The sequence below is a fragment of the Triturus cristatus genome, chromosome 1_1 (genome assembly GCF_964204655.1).
Source record: "Triturus cristatus chromosome 1_1, aTriCri1.1, whole genome shotgun sequence".
NCBI classification, from domain to species: Eukaryota; Metazoa; Chordata; class Amphibia; order Caudata; family Salamandridae; genus Triturus; species Triturus cristatus.
Genome location: NC_140579.1, coordinates 1,108,567,665 through 1,108,583,736, shown reverse-complemented (window position 1 = coordinate 1,108,583,736; position 16,072 = coordinate 1,108,567,665).

The following is a 16,072-nucleotide window of genomic DNA, read 5'->3' as shown; positions in this document are numbered from 1 at the left end:
ATACTGCCTAAAAAGCCCTATTTATTTAACACACACCCAAAAAATGCTATTCCAGCCCAAAAAACACCTTTTGCAATAAAATCCAAAGCCATCCATGGTGTAAAAGAAAATCAACAGACAACACAAACTGTAAATTTAAATAACGCACCAAAGATTTGAGGCTGACTACCTCTGGGCCTACTGGCGGACTAGGCCACAAGCTTGGAACAGAATGGCAAAAGCAAGCACACTGCTTGGATGGCTCCACAAAATGGCTGCCACACACCCACAACAACAAGAAATGGAAGACAGTCAATGTACGCCTATGGCAAAAGCACAATGCCTGCCTTCCTAAAATGGCCGCCACACACATGCACAGGCCACCCACCACAAATAACCAAAAAGTGATTACAAAGGACAGGAACAGGAAGTTTTAGTGTCTGTGGAACTTACTTCCTCTCAAAAATATTTAGAAAAAAATAAAAGCTTCTCCGTGCTCCAAACCTACAGCTCAATGACAACCTGAGGAGTTTTTTTAGCAGAAATGCACAAAAAAGCGTTTTCGAGAAGGATCTATGTTGCTCGCGAGATATTGTTTGCCAGATTGCAAAAGCTGCGTGTTCGGGACCGCGAACTGTACAAAAAGGCTTTATCGCGTGCGCGAACACGCATATTGTGAGCGCGAAAATGACGAAAACTGTAAGTCCGCGTTGTCACGCTGTGCAGAGTTACCAAAAGTACGCGAGCTGAATCCCTAGGCTTACATACTGCCTAAAAAGCCCTATTTATTTAACACACACCCAAAAAATGCTATTCTAGCCCAAAAAACACCTTTTGCAATAAAATCCAAAGCCATCCATGGAGTAAAAGAAAATCAACAGACAACACAAACTGTAAATTTAAATAACGCACCAAAGATTTGAGGCTGACTACCTCTGGGCCTACTGGCGGACTAGGCCACAAGCTTGGAACAGAATGGCAAAAGCAAGCACACTGCTTGGATGGCTCCACAATATGGCCGCCACACACCCACAACAACAAGAAATGGAAGACAGTCAATGTACGCCTATGGCAAAAGCACCATGCCTGCCTTCCTAAAATGGTCGCCACACACATGCACAGGCCACCCACTACAAATAACCAAAAAGTGATTACAAAGGACAGGAACAGGAAGTTTTAGTGTCTGTGGAACTTACTTCCTCTCATAAAAATATTTTGAAAAAAATAAAAGCTTCTCCGTGCTCCAAACCTACAGCTCAATGACAACCTGAGGAGTTTTTTTAGCAGAAATGCACAAAAAGTGTTTTCGAGAAGGATCTATGTTGCTCGCGAGATATTGGTTGCCAGATTGCAAAAGCTGCGTGTTCGGGATCGTGAACTGTACAAAAAGGCTTTATCGCGTGCGCGGACACGCATATTGCGAGCGCGAAAATGACGAAAACTGTAAGTCCGCGTTGTCGCGCTGTGCAGAGTTACCAAAAGTACGCAAGCTGAATCCCTAGGCTTACATACTGCCTAAAAAGCCCTATTCATTTAACACACACCCACAAAATGCTATTCCACCCCAAAAAACACCTTTTGCAATAAAATCCAAAGCCATCCATGGTGTAACAGAAAATCAACAGACAACACAAACTGTAAATTTAAATAACGCACCAATGATTTGAGGCTGACTACCTCTGGGCCTACTGGCGGACTAGGCCACAAGCTTGGAACAGAATGGCAAAGGAAGCACACTGCTTGGATGGCTCCACAAAATGGCCGCCACACACCCACAACAACAAGAAATGGAAGACAGTCAATGTACGCCTATGGCAAAAGCACAATGCCTGCCTTCCTAAAATGGCCGCCACACACATGCACAGGCCACCCACCACAAATAACCAAAAAGTGATTACAAAGGACAGGAACAGGAAGTTTTAGTGTCTGTGGAACTTACTTCCTCTCATAAAAATATTTTGAAAAAAATAAAAGCTTCTCCGTGCTCCAAACCTACAGCTCAATGACAACCTGAGGAGTTTTTTTAGCAGAAATGCACAAAAAAGCGTTTTCGAGAAGGATCTATGTTGCTCGCGAGATATTGTTTGCCAGATTGCAAAAGCTGCGTGTTCGGGATCGCAAACTGTACAAAAAGGCTTTATCGCGTGCGGGAACACGCATATTGCGAGCGCGAAAATGATGAAAACTGTTAGTCCTCGTTGTCGCGCTGTGCAGAGTTACCAAAAGTACGCGAGCTGAATCCCTAGGCTTACATACTGCCTAAAAAGCCCTATTTATTTAACACACACCCAAAAAATGCTATTCCACCCCAAAAACACATTTTGCAATAAAATCCAAAGCCATCCATGGTGTAAAAGAAAATCAACAGACAACACAAACTGTAAATTTAAATAACGCACCAAAGATTTGAGGCTGACTACCTCTGGGCCTACTGGCGGACTAGGCCACAAGCTTGGAACAGAATGGCAAAAGCAAGCACACTGCTTGGATGGCTCCACAAAATGGCCGCCACACACCCACAACAACAAGAAATGGAAGCCAGTCAATGTATGCCTATGGCAAAAGCACAATGCCTGCCTTCCTAAAATGGCCGCCACACACATGCACAGGCCACCCACCACAAATAACCAAAAAGTGATTACAAAGGACAGGAACAGGAAGTTTTAATGTCTGTGGAACTTACTTCCTCTCATAAAAATATTTTGAAAAAAATAAAAGCTTCTCCGTGCTCCAAACCTACAGCTCAATGACAACCTGAGGAGTTTTTTTAGCAGAAATGCACAAAAAAGCGTTTTCGAGAAGGATCTATGTTGCTCGCGAGATATTGTTTGCCAGATTGCAAAAGCTGCGTGTTCGGGATCGCGAACTGTACAAAAAGGCTTTATCGCGTGAGCGAACACACATATTGCGAGCGCGAAAATGACGAAAACTGTAAGTCCGCGTTGTCACGCTGTGCAGAGTTACCAAAAGTACGCGAGCTGAATCCCTAGGCTTACATACTGCCTAAAAAGCCCTATTTATTTAACACACACCCAAAAAATGCTATTCTAGCCCAAAAAACACCTTTTGCAATAAAATCCAAAGCCATCCATGGAGTAAAAGAAAATCAACAGACAACACAAACTGTAAATTTAAATAACGCACCAAAGATTTGAGGCTGACTACCTCTGGGCCTACTGGCGGACTAGGCCACAAGCTTGGAACAGAATGGCAAAAGCAAGCACACTGCTTGGATGGCTCCACAATATGGCCGCCACACACCCACAACAACAAGAAATGGAAGACAGTCAATGTACGCCTATGGCAAAAGCACCATGCCTGCCTTCCTAAAATGGTCGCCACACACATGCACAGGCCACCCACTACAAATAACCAAAAAGTGATTACAAAGGACAGGAACAGGAAGTTTTAGTGTCTGTGGAACTTACTTCCTCTCATAAAAATATTTTGAAAAAAATAAAAGCTTCTCCGTGCTCCAAACCTACAGCTCAATGACAACCTGAGGAGTTTTTTTAGCAGAAATGCACAAAAAAGTGTTTTCGAGAAGGATCTATGTTGCTCGCGAGATATTGGTTGCCAGATTGCAAAAGCTGCGTGTTCGGGATCGTGAACTGTACAAAAAGGCTTTATCGCGTGCGCGGACACGCATATTGCGAGCGCGAAAATGACGAAAACTGTAAGTCCGCGTTGTCGCGCTGTGCAGATTTACCAAAAGTACGCGAGCTGAATCCCTAGGATTACATACTGCCTAAAAAGCTCTATTTATTTAATACATACCCAAAAAATGCTATTCCACCCCAAAAAACACCTTTTGCAATAGAATCCAAAGCCATCCATTGTGTAAAAGAAAATCAACAGACAACACAAACTGTAAATTTAAATAACGCACCAAAGATTTGAGGCTGACTACCTCTGGGCCTACTGGCGGACTAGGCCACAAGCTTGGAACAGAATGGCAAAAGCAAGCACACTGCTTGGATGGCTCCACAAAATGGCCGCCACACACCCACAACAACAAGAAATGAAAGACAGTCAATGTACGCCTATGGCAAAAGCACAATGCCTGCCTTCCTAAAATGGCCGCCACACACATGCACAGGCCACCCACCACAAATAACCAAAAAGTGATTACAAAGGACAGGAACAGGAAGTTTTAGTGTCTGTGGAACTTACTTCCTCTCATAAAAATATTTTGAAAAAAATAAAAGCTTCTCCGTGCCCCAAACCTACAGCTCAATGACAACCTGAGGAGTTTTTTTAGCAGAAATGCACAAAAAAGCGTTTTCGAGAAGGATCTATGTTGCTCGCGAGATATTTTTTGCCAGATTGCAAAAGCTGCGTGTTTGGGATCGCAAACTGTACAAAAAGGCTTTATCGCGTGCGCGAACACGCATATTGCGAGTGCGAAAATGACGAAAACTGTAAGTCCGCGTTGTCGCGCTGTGCAGAGTTACCAAAAGTACGCGAGCTGAATCCCTAGGCTTACATACTGCCTAAAAAGCCCTATTTATTTAACACACACGCAAAAAATGCTATTCCACCCCAAAAAACACCTTTTGCAATAAAATCCAAAGCCATCCATGGTGTAAAAGAAAATCAGCAGACAACACAAACTGTAAATTTAAATAACGCACCAAAGATTTGAGGCTGACTACCTCTGGACCTACTGGCGGACTAGGCCACAAGCTTGGAACAGAATGGCAAAAGCAAGCACACTGCTTAGATTGCTCCACAATATGGCCGCCACACACCCACAACAACAAGAAATGGAAGACAGTCAATGTATGCCTATGGCAAAAGCACAATGCCTGCCTTCCTAAAATGGCCGCCACACACATGCACAGGCCGCCCACCACAAATAACCAAAAAGTGATTAAAAAGGACAGGAACAGGAAGTTTTAGTGTCTGTGGAACTTACTTCCTCTCATAAAAATATTTTGAAAAAAATAAAAGCTTCTCCGTGCTCCAAACCTACAGCTGAATGACAACCTGAGGAGTTTTTTTAGCAGAAATGCACAAAAAAGCGTTTTCGAGAAGGATCTATGTTGCTCGCGAGATATTGTTTGCCAGATTGCAAAAGCTGCGTGTTCGGGATCGCGAACTGTACAAAAAGGCTTTATCGCGTGCGCGAACACGCATATTGCGAGCGCGAAAATGACGAAAACTGTAAGTCTGCGTTGTCGCGCTGTGCAGAGTTACCAAAAGTACGCGAGCTGAATCCCTAGGCTTACAAACTGCCTAAAAAGCCCTATTTATTTAACACACACCCAAAAAATGCTATTCCAGCCCAAAAAACACCTTTTGCAATAAAATCCAAAGCCATCCATGGTGTAAAAGAAAATCAACAGACAACACAAACTGTAAATTTAAATAACGCACCAAAGATTTGAGGCTGACTACCTCTGGGCCTACTGGCGGACTAGGCCACAAGCTTGGAACAGAATGGCAAAAGCAAACACACTGCTTGGATGGCTCCACAAAATGGCCGCCACACACCCACAACAACAAGAAATGGAAGACAGTCAATGTATGCCTATGGCAAAAGCACAGTGCCTGCCTTCCTAAAATGGCCGCCACACACATGCACAGGCCACCCACCACAAATAACCAAAAAGTGATTACAAAGGACAGGAACAGGAAGTTTTAGTGTCTGTGGAACTTACTTCCTCTCATAAAAATATTTTGAAAAAAATAAAAGCTTCTCCGTGCTCCAAACCTACAGCTCAATGACAACCTGAGGAGTTTTTTTAGCAGAAATGCACAAAAAAGCGTTTTCGAGAAGGATCTATGTTGCTCGCGAGATATTGTTTGCCAGATTGCAAAAGCTGCGTGTTCGGGATCGCGAACTGTACAAAAAGGCTTTATCGCGAGCGCGAACACGCATATTGCGAGCGCGAAAATGACGAAAACTGTAAGTCCGCGTTTTCGCGCTGTGCAGAGTTACCAAAAGTAAGCGAGCTGAATCCCTAGGCTTACATACTGCCTAAAAAGCCCTATTTATTTAACACACATCCAAAAAATGCTATTCCAGCCCAAAAAACACCTTTTGCAATAAAATCCAAAGCCATCCATGGTGTAAAAGAAAATCAACAGACAACACAAACTGTAAATTTAAATAACGCACCAAAGATTTGAGGCTGACTACCTCTGGGCCTACTGGCGGACTAGGCCACAAGCTTGGAACAGAATGGCAAAAGCAAGCACACTGCTTGGATGGCTCCACAAAATGGCCGCCACACACCCACAACAACAAGAAATGGAAGACAGTCAATGTACGCCTATGGCAAAAGCACAATGCCTGCCTTCCTAAAATGGCCACCACACACATGCACAGGCCACCCACCACAAATAACCAAAAAGTGATTACAAAGGACAGGAACAGGAAGTTTTAGTGTCTGTGGAACTTACTTCCTCTCATAAAAATATTTTGAAAAAAATAAAAGCTTCTCCGTGCTCCAAACCTACAGCTCAATGACAACCTGAGGAGTTTTTTTAGCAGAAATGCACAAAAAAGTGTTTTCGAGAAGGATCTATGTTGCTCGCGAGATATTGTTTGCCAGATTGCAAAAGCTGCGTGTTCGGGATCGTGAACTGTACAAAAAGGCTTTTTCGCGTGCGCGAACACGCATATTGCGAGCGCGAAAATGACGAAAACTGTATGTCCGCGTTGTCGCGCTGTGCAGAGTTACCAAAAGTACGCGAGCTGAATCCCTAGGCTTACATACTGCCTAAAAAGCTCTATTTATTTAACACACACCCAAAAAATGCTATTCCACCCCAAAAAACACCTTTTGCAATAGAATCCAAAGCCATCCATGGTGTAAAAGAAAATCAACAGACAATACAAACTGTAAATTTAAATAACGCACCAAAGATTTGAGGCTGACTACCTCTGGGCCTACTGGCGGACTAGGCCACAAGCTTGGAACAGAATGGCAAAAGCAAGCACACTGCTTGGATGGCTCCACAAAATGGCCGCCACACACCCACAACAACAAGAAATGGAAGACAGTCAATGTACGCCTATGGCAAAAGCACAATGCCTGCCTTCCTAAAATGGCCGCCACACACATGCACAGGCCACCCACCACAAATAACCAAAAAGTGATTACAAAGGACAGGAACAGGAAGTTTTAGTGTCTGTGGAACTTACTTCCTCTCATAAAAATATTTTGAAAAAAATAAAAGCTTCTCCGTGCTCCAAACCTACAGCTCAATGACAACCTGAGGAGTTTTTTTAGCAGAAATGCACAAAAAAGCGTTTTCGAGAAGGATCTATGTTGCTCGCGAGATATTGTTTGCCACATTGCAAAAGCTGCGTGTTCGGGATCGCGAACTGTACAAAAAGGCTTTATCGCGTGCGCGAACACGCATATTGCGAGCGCGAAAATGACGAAAACTGTAAGTCCGCGTTTTCGCGCTGTGCAGAGTTACCAAAAGTAAGCGAGCTGAATCCCTAGGCTTACATACTGCCTAAAAAGCCCTATTTATTTAACACACATCCAAAAAATGCTATTCCAGCCCAAAAAACACCTTTTGCAATAAAATCCAAAGCCATCCATGGTGTAAAAGAAAATCAACAGACAACACAAACTGTAAATTTAAATAACGCACCAAAGATTTGAGGCTGACTACCTCTGGGCCTACTGGCGGACTAGGCCACAAGCTTGGAACAGAATGGCAAAAGCAAGCACACTGCTTGGATGGCTCCACAAAATGGCCGCCACACACCCACAACAACAAGAAATGGAAGACAGTCAATGTACGCCTATGGCAAAAGCACAATGCCTGCCTTCCTAAAATGGCCGCCACACACATGCACAGGCCACCCACCACAAATAACCAAAAAGTGATTACAAAGGACAGGAACAGGAAGTTTTAGTGTCTGTGGAACTTACTTCCTCTCATAAAAATATTTTGAAAAAAATAAAAGCTTCTCCGTGCTCCAAACCTACAGCTCAATGACAACCTGAGGAGTTTTTTTAGCAGAAATGCACAAAAAAGTGTTTTCGAGAAGGATCTATGTTGCTCGCGAGATATTGTTTGCCAGATTGCAAAAGCTGCGTATTCGGGATCGTGAACTGTACATAAAGGCTTTATCGCGTGCGCGAACACGCATATTGCGAGCGCGAAAATGATGAAAACTGTAAGTCCGCGTTGTCGCGCTGTGCAGAGTTACCAAAAGTACGCGAGCTGAATCCCTAGGCTTACATTCTGCCTAAAAAGCCCTATTCATTTAACACACACCCACAAAATGCTATTCCACCCCAAAAAACACCTTTTGCAATAAAATCCAAAGCCATCCATGGTGTAAAAGAAAATCAACAGACAACACAAACTGTAAATTTAAATAACGCACCAAAGATTTGAGGCTGACTACCTCTGGGCCTACTGGCGGACTAGGCCACAAGCTTGGAACAGAATGGCAAAAGCAAGCACACTGCTTGGATGGCTCCATAAAATGGCCGCCACACACCCACAACAACAAGAAATGGAAGACAGTCAATGTATGCCTATGGCAAAAGCACAATGCCTGCCTTCCTAACATGGCTGCCACACACATGCACAGGCCACCCACCACAAATAACCAAAAAGTGATTACAAAGGACAGGAACAGGAAGTTTTAATGTCTGTGGAACTTACTTCCTCTCATAAAAATATTTTGAAAAAAATAAAAGCTTCTCCGTGCTCCAAACCTACAGCTCAATGACAACCTGAGGAGTTTTTTTAGCAGAAATGCACAAAAAAGCGTTTTCGAGAAGGATCTATGTTGCTCGCGAGATATTGTTTGCCAGATTGCAAAAGCTGCGTGTTCGGGATCGCGAACTGTACAAAAAGGCTTTATCGCGTGAGCGAACACGCATATTGCGAGCGCGAAAATGACGAAAACTGTAAGTCCGCGTTGTCACGCTGTGCAGAGTTACCAAAAGTACGCGAGCTGAATCCCTAGGCTTACATACTGCCTAAAAAGCCCTATTTATTTAACACACACCCAAAAAATGCTATTCCAGCCCAAAAAACACCTTTTGCAATAAAATCTAAAGTCATCCATGGAGTAAAAGAAAATCAACAGACAACACAAACTGTAAATTTAAATAACGCACCAAAGATTTGAGGCTGACTACCTCTGGGCCTACTGGCGGACTAGGCCACAAGCTTGGAACAGAATGGCAAAAGCAAGCACACTGCTTGGATGGCTCCACAATATGGCCGCCACACACCCACAACAACAAGAAATGAAAGACAGTCAATGTACGCCTATGGCAAAAGCACAATGCCTGCCTTCCTAAAATGGCCGCCACACACATGCACAGGCCACCCACTACAAATAACCAAAAAGTGATTACAAAGGACAGGAACAGGAAGTTTTAGTGTCTGTGGAACTTACTTCCTCTCATAAAAATATTTTGAAAAAAATAAAAGCTTCTCCATGCTCCAAACCTACAGCTCAATGACAACCTGAGGAGTTTTTTTAGCAGAAATGCACAAAAAAGTGTTTTCGAGAAGGATCTATGTTGCTCGCGAGATATTGTTTGCCAGATTGCAAAAGCTGCGTGTTCGGGATCGTGAACTGTACAAAAAGGCTTTATCACGTGCGCGGACATGCATATTGCGAGCGCGAAAATGACGAAAACTGTAAATCCGCGTTGTCGCGCTGTGCAGATTTACCAAAAGTACGCGAGCTGAATCCCTAGGATTACATACTGCCTAAAAAGCTCTATTTATTTAACACATACCCAAAAAATGCTATTCCACCCCAAAAAACACCTTTTGCAATAGAATCCAAAGCCATCCATTGTGTAAAAGAAAATCAACAGACAACACAAACTGTAAATTTAAATAACGCACCAAAGATTTGAGGCTGACTACCTCTGGGCCTACTGGCGGACTAGGCCACAAGCTTGGAACAGAATGGCAAAAGCAAGCACACTGCTTGGATGTCTCCACAAAATGGCCGCCACACACCCACAACAACAAGAAATGAAAGACAGTCAATGTACGCCTATGGCAAAAGCACAATGCCTGCCTTCCTAAAATGGCCGCCACACACATGCACAGGCCACCTACCACAAATAACCAAAAAGTGATTACAAAGGACAGGAACAGGAAGTTTTAGTGTCTGTGGAACTTACTTCCTCTCATATAAATATTTTGAAAAAAATAAAAGCTTCTCCGTGCTCCAAACCTACAGCTCAATGACAACCTGAGGAGTTTTTTTAGCAGAAATGCACAAAAAAGTGTTTTCGAGAAGGATCTATGTTGCTCGCGAGATATTTTTTGCCAGATTGCAAAAGCTGCATGTTTGGGATCGCAAACTGTACAAAAAGGCTTTATCGCGTGCGCGAACACGCATATTGCGAGCGCGAAAATGACGAAAACTGTAAGTCCGCGTTGTCGCGCTGTGCAGAGTTACCAAAAGTACGCGAGCTGAATCCCTAGGCTTACATACTGCCTAAAAAGCTCTATTTATTTAACACACACCCAAAAAATGCTATTCCACCCCAAAAAACACCTTTTGCAATAGAATCCAAAGCCATCCATGGTGTAAAAGAAAATCAACAGACAACACAAACTGTAAATTTAAATAACGCACCAAAGATTTGAGGCTGACTACCTCTGGGCCTACTGGCGGACTAGGCCACAAGCTTGGAACAGAATGGCAAAAGCAAGCACACTGCTTGGATGGCTCCACAAAATGGCCGCCACACACCCACAACAACAAGAAATGGAAGACAGTCAATGTACGCCTATGGCAAAAGCACAATGCCTGCCTTCCTAAAATGGCCGCCACACACATGCACAGGCCACCCACCACAAATAACCAAAAAGTGATTACAAAGGACAGGAACAGGAAGTTTTAGTGTCTGTGGAACTTACTTCCTCTCATATAAATATTTTGAAAAAAATAAAAGCTTCTCCGTGCTCCAAACCTACAGCTCAATGACAACCTGAGGAGTTTTTTTAGCAGAAATGCACAAAAAAGTGTTTTCGAGAAGGATCTATGTTGCTCGCGAGATATTGTTTGCCAGATTGCAAAAGCTGCGTGTTCGGGATCGCGAACTGTACAAAAAGGCTTTATCGCGTGCGCGAACACGCATATTGCGAGCGCAAAAATGACGAAAACTGTAAGTCCGCGTTTTCGCGCTGTGCAGAGTTACCAAAAGTACGCGAGCTGAATCCCTAGGCTTATATACTGCCTAAAAAGCCCTATTTATTTAACACACACCCAAAAAATGCTATTCCACCCCAAAAACACCTTTTGCAATAAAATCCAAAGCCATCCATGGTGTAAAAGAAAATCGTCAGACAGCACAAACTGTAAATTTAAATAACGCACCAAAGATTTGAGGCTGACTACCTCTGGGCCTACTGGCGGACTAGGCCACAAGCTTGGAACAGAATGGCAAAAGCAAGCACACTGCTTGGATGGCTCCCCAAAATGGCCGCCACACACCCACAACAACAAGAAATGGAAGACAGTCAATGTACGCCTATGGCAAAAGCACAATGCCTGCCTTCCTAAAATGGCCGCCACACACATGCACAGGCCACCCACCACAAATAACCAAAAAGTGATTACAAAGGACAGGAACAGGAAGTTTTAATGTCTGTGGAACTTACTTCCTCTCATAAAAATATTTTGAAAAAAATAAAAGCTTCTCCGTGCTCCAAACCTACAGCTCAATGACAACCTGAGGAGTTTTTTTAGCAGAAATGCACAAAAAAGCGTTTTCGAGAAGGATCTATGTTGCTCGCGAGATATTGTTTGCGAGATTGCAAAAGCTGCGTGTTCGGGATCGCGAACTGTACAAAAAGGCTTTATCGCGTGCGCGAAAACGCATATTGCGAGCGCGAAAATGATAAAAACTGTAAGTCCGCGTTGTCGCGCTGTGCAGAGTTACCAAAAGTACGCAAGCTGAATCCCTAGGCTTACATACTGCCTAAAAAGCCCTATTCATTTAACACACACCCACAAAATGCTATTCCACCCCAAAAAACACCTTTTGCAATAAAATCCAAAGCCATCCATGGTGTAACAGAAAATCAACAGACAACACAAACTGTAAATTTAAATAACGCACCAAAGATTTGAGGCTGACTACCTCTGGGCCTACTGGCGGACTAGGCCACAAGCTTGGAACAGAATGGCAAAAGCAAGCACACTGCTTGGATGGCTCCACAAAATGGCCGCCACACACCCACAACAACAAGAAATGGAAGACAGTCAATGTACGCCTATGGCAAAAGCACAATGCCTGCCTTCCTAAAATGGCCACCACACACATGCACAGGCCACCTACCACAAATAACCAAAAAGTGATTACAAAGGACAGGAACAGGAAGTTTTAGTGTCTGTGGAACGTACTTCCTCTCATAAAAATATTTTGAAAAAAATAAAAGCTTCTCCGTGCTCCAAACCTACAGCTCAATGACAACCTGAGGAGTGTTTTTTAGCAGAAATGCACAAAAAAGCGTTTTCGAGAAGGATCTATGTTGCTCGCGAGTTATTGTTTGCCAGATTGCAAAAGCTGCGTGTTCGGGATCGCAAACTGTACAAAAAGGCTTTATCGCGTGCGCGAACACGCATATTGCGAGCGCGAAAATGATGAAAACTGTTAGTCCTCGTTGTCGCGCTGTGCAGAGTTACCAAAAGTACGCGAGCTGAATCCCTAGGCTTACATACTGCCTAAAAAGCCCTATTTATTTAACACACACCCAAAAAATGCTATTCCACCCCAAAAACACCTTTTGCAATAAAATCCAAAGCCATCCATGGTGTAAAAGAAAATCAACAGACAACACAAACTGTAAATTTAAATACCGCACCAAAGATTTGAGGCTGACTACCTCTGGGCCTACTGGCGGACTAGGCCACAAGCTTGGAACAGAATGGCAAAAGCAAGCACACTGCTTGGATGGCTCCACAAAATTGCCGCCACACACCCACAACATCAAGAAATGGAAGACAGTCAATGTATGCCTATGGCAAAAGCACAATGCCTGCCTTCCTAAAATGGCCGCCACACACATGCACAGGCCACCCACCACAAATAACCAAAAAGTGATTACAAAGGACAGGAACAGGAAGTTTTAATGTCTGTGGAACTTACTTCCTCTCATAAAAATATTTTGAAAAAAATAAAAGCTTCTCCGTGCTCCAAACCTACAGCTCAATGACAACCTGAGGAGTTTTTTTAGCAGAAATGCACAAAAAAGCGTTTTCGAGAAGGATCTATGTTGCTCGCGAGATATTGTTTGCCAGATTGCAAAAGCTGCGTGTTCGGGATCGCGAACTGTACAAAAAGGCTTTATCGCGTGAGCGAACACGCATATTGCGAGCGCGAAAATGACGAAAACTGTAAGTCCGCGTTGTCACGCTGTGCAGAGTTACCAAAAGTACGCGAGCTGAATCCCTAGGCTTACATACTGCCTAAAAAGCCCTATTTATTTAACACACACCCAAAAAATGCTATTCCAGCCCAAAAAACACCTTTTGCAATAAAATCCAAAGCCATCCATGGAGTAAAAGAAAATCAACAGACAACACAAACTGTAAATTTAAATAACGCACCAAAGATTTGAGGCTGACTACCTCTGGGCCTACTGGCGGACTAGGCCACAAGCTTGGAACAGAATGGCAAAAGCAAGCACACTGCTTGGATGGCTCCACAATATGGCCGCCACACACCCACAACAACAAGAAATGGAAGACAGTCAATGTACGCCTATGGCAAAAGCACCATGCCTGCCTTCCTAAAATGGTCGCCACACACATGCACAGGCCACCCACTACAAATAACCAAAAAGTGATTACAAAGGACAGGAACAGGAAGTTTTAGTGTCTGTGGAACTTACTTCCTCTCATAAAAATATTTTGAAAAAAATAAAAGCTTCTCCGTGCTCCAAACCTACAGCTCAATGACAACCTGAGGAGTTTTTTTAGCAGAAATGCACAAAAAAGCGTTTTCGAGGAGGATCTATGTTGCTCGCAAGATATTTTTTGCCAGATTGCAAAAGCTGCGTGTTTGGGATCGCAAACTGTACAAAAAGGCTTTATCGCGTGCGCGAACACGCATATTGCGAGTGCGAAAATGACGAAAACTGTAAGTCCGCGTTGTCGCGCTGTGCAGAGTTACCAAAAGTACGCGAGCTGAATCCCTAGGCTTACATACTGCCTAAAAAGCCCTATTTATTTAACACACACCCAAAAAATGCTATTCCACCCCAAAAACACCTTTTGCAATAAAATCCAAAGCCATCCATGGTGTAAAAGAAAATCAACAGACAACACAAACTGTACATTTAAATAACGCACCAAAGATTTGAGGCTGACTACCTCTGGGCCTACTGGCGGACTAGGCCACAAGCTTGGAACAGAATGGCAAAAGCAAGCACACTGCTTGGATGGCTCCACAATATGGCCGCCACACACCCACAACAACAAGAAATGGAAGACAGTCAATGTACGCCTATGGCAAAAGCACCATGCCTGCCTTCCTAAAATGGTCGCCACACACATGCACAGGCCACCCACTACAAATAACCAAAAAGTGATTACAAAGGACAGGAACAGGAAGTTTTAGTGTCTGTGGAACATACTTCCTCTCATAAAAATATTTTGAAAAAAATAAAAGCTTCTCCGTGCTCCAAACCAACAGCTCAATGACAACCTGAGGAGTTTTTTTAGCAGAAATGCACAAAAAAGTATTTTCGAGAAGAATCTATGTTGCTCGCGAGATATTGTTTGCCAGATTGCAAAAGCTGCGTGTTCGGGATCGTGAACTGTACAAAAAGGCTTTATCGCGTGCGCGGACACGCATATTGCGATCGCGAAAATGACGTAAACTGTAAGTCCGCGTTGTCGCGCTGTGCAGATTTACCAAAAGTACGCGAGCTGAATCCCTAGGATTACATACTGCCTAAAAAGCTCTATTTATTTAACACATACCCAAAAAATGCTATTCCACCCCAAAAAACACCTTTTGCAATAGAATCCAAAGCCATCCATTGTGTAAAAGAAAATCAACAGACAACACAAACTGTAAATTTAAATAACGCACCAAAGATTTGAGGCTGACTACCTCTGGGCCTACTGGCGGACTAGGCCACAAGCTTGGAACAGAATGGCAAAAGCAAGCACACTGCTTGGATGGCTCCACAAAATGGCCGCCACACACCCACAACAACAAGAAATGAAAGACAGTCAATGTACGCCTATGGCAAAAGCACAATGCCTGCCTTCCTAAAATGGCCGCCACACACATGCACAGGCCACCCACCACAAATAACCAAAAAGAGATTACAAAGGACAGGAACAGGAAGTTTTAGTGTCTGTGGAACTTACTTCCTCTCATAAAAATATTTTGAAAAAAATAAAAGCTTCTCCGTGCTCCAAACCTACAGCTCAATGACAACCTGAGGAGTTTTTTTAGCAGAAATGCACAAAAAATGCGTTTTCGAGGAGGATCTATGTTGCTCGCGAGATATTTTTTGCCAGATTGCAAAAGCTGCGTGTTTGGGATCGCAAACTGTACAAAAAGGCTTTATCGCGTGCGCGAACACGCATATTGCGAGTGCGAAAATGACGAAAACTGTAAGTCCGCGTTGTCGCGCTGTGCAGAGTTACCAAAAGTACGCGAGCTGAATCCCTAGGCTTACATACTGCCTAAAAAGCCCTATTTATTTAACACACACCCAAAAAATGCTATTCCACCCCAAAAACACCTTTTGCAATAAAATCCAAAGCCATCCATGGTGTAAAAGAAAATCAACAGACAACACAAACTGTACATTTAAATAACGCACCAAAGATTTGAGGCTGACTACCTCTGGGCCTACTGGCGGACTAGGCCACAAGCTTGGAACAGAATGGCAAAAGCAAGCACACTGCTTGGATGGCTCCACAAAATGGCTGCCACACACCCACAACAACAAGAAATGAAAGACAGTCAATGTACGCCTATGGAAAAAGCACAATGCCTGCCTTCCTAAAATGGCCGCCACACACATGCACAGGCCACCTACCACAAATAACCAAAAAGTGATTACAAAGGACAGGAACAGGAAGTTTTAGTGTCTGTGGAACTTACTT